The sequence below is a fragment of the Spea bombifrons genome, chromosome 2 (genome assembly GCF_027358695.1).
Source record: "Spea bombifrons isolate aSpeBom1 chromosome 2, aSpeBom1.2.pri, whole genome shotgun sequence".
NCBI classification, from domain to species: domain Eukaryota; kingdom Metazoa; phylum Chordata; class Amphibia; order Anura; family Pelobatidae; genus Spea; species Spea bombifrons.
This window is the reverse complement of record NC_071088.1, coordinates 19,138,348-19,140,000: the sequence shown is the minus strand read 5'-3', so window position 1 is coordinate 19,140,000 and position 1,653 is coordinate 19,138,348.

The following is a 1,653-nucleotide window of genomic DNA, read 5'->3' as shown; positions in this document are numbered from 1 at the left end:
TTCCCTCATCTTCCTTCTTCTTTTTCTTCTTCCATCTTCTTCCCTCATCTTCCTACTTTTTCTTCCCTCTTCTTCTTCTTCGTCTTCTTCTTCCTTCTTCTTCCTTAATCTTCTTCTTCTTCCCTCTTCTTGTTCTTCCTCTTCTTTTCCTACCACCCCCTATTTCCCTTTTCTTCTATGCACCCATTTGTCCGTTCCACTTCCCCCCTTATTTTCTATAAAATTCTATTCTGCCCTGTTGTTTTTTTCTTCCTGTCCCCTCTTCATCCATTCCTCTATTTTCCTGTTCTTCATTTGCAGCCCTATTTCTCTCTTCCCCAAATTGCTACTCCTGTCTGCTATGAGTTTCAGTTTAGTTTCCTGTTTGTCCAGCTGAAGCTATGTCCATTCAGGTGTCCTGTCCTGAGCCCCGGTAGAGGGGTGTCGTGTCCTGAGCCTCGGTAGAGGGGTTTGCTGTCCTGAGCCCCGGTAGAGGGGTGTCCTGTCCGATCTTGTGTTTGGCTTGTCCCTGTAACCTGTATTCTTAATTCTGTAACCTGCTTCTACTTCTCTGGCTCTGGTCTGCCTTTTTATTGCCTGCAGGATATATCTAGATCCTGTTACCTGTACTGGATCCTTCCCACTGGGTCCTGGTATGTGGCTGTACAATCCTGATGGCTCAATACTCGGGGGGAGTTTGGTTACCCTGCACTTGGCCTTGTGTCTCCGCTCCTGCACTGTGACTCCTGAATTCCATCATTGAGCGCTCTGGGTCATTATAGTCGTCTGTATGGACCTCGGGCGTGACACCAACTTCTTTAATTCCCTTCCATTTCTCTCATCTTCATCCACCCTAATTTTTTGACCCCTCCTAATTCTTTATTTTTCTACCACCCATTTCCTCTTCTTTCAACCTATTTCTCTCTTCTTGCATTCCACACTTTCTTCATCATTACCACCATTTGTTCCACCCCTTCCATTTCCGTCTCCCCCCTTTCCCTCTTCTTCGTCGTCTTCCCCTAATTTCTCTCTTCTTTCATCTGCATTTGTCCTCTTTTCCACCCATTTCTTTCATTACCCTATTTCTCTCTTCTTAAGTTCCCCCCTTTCTCTCTATAGCCATCCCCCATTTCTTCCACCACCTCCCATTTCCCTTTTCTTTTGCCCCTACTTACCTCTGTTTGCACCCCATTTCCCTCTTCGTGTACCCAATTTCTCTCTTCCTACATCCCTTCTTTTCCCTCTTCTTGTATTCTACCCCTATTTCTCTATTCATCTGTGCCTTCTCCATTTCCCTATATTAATCTATTCTTCTACCCCCATTTCCCTCTAATTCAATACCCCACTTCTTCCATCTCCCTTGTTTATTTCTTTTTCCAATTTCCCAATCCTCTTGTTCGATTCTCCTTATTAAATCTTCTTCTGGTCCACCCTTATTTCTATCTTTTCTTCCGTTCCTCTGTTTGCCTTTACTTCTATTCCTGCTCCATTGCCCCTTTCTTTCAACTTCATCTCCCTCTTCTTCCATCCAGATTCCTTCATTACACTCTTCTTTCTTTCTTTCTTTCTTTCTTTCTTTCTTTCTTTCTTTCCCATTTCTATTTTTTTCTATTCCCCATTTCTTTTTTTTCTATCATTCCCTTTTCCCTCTTCTTCCATTCCCACTTCAATTTC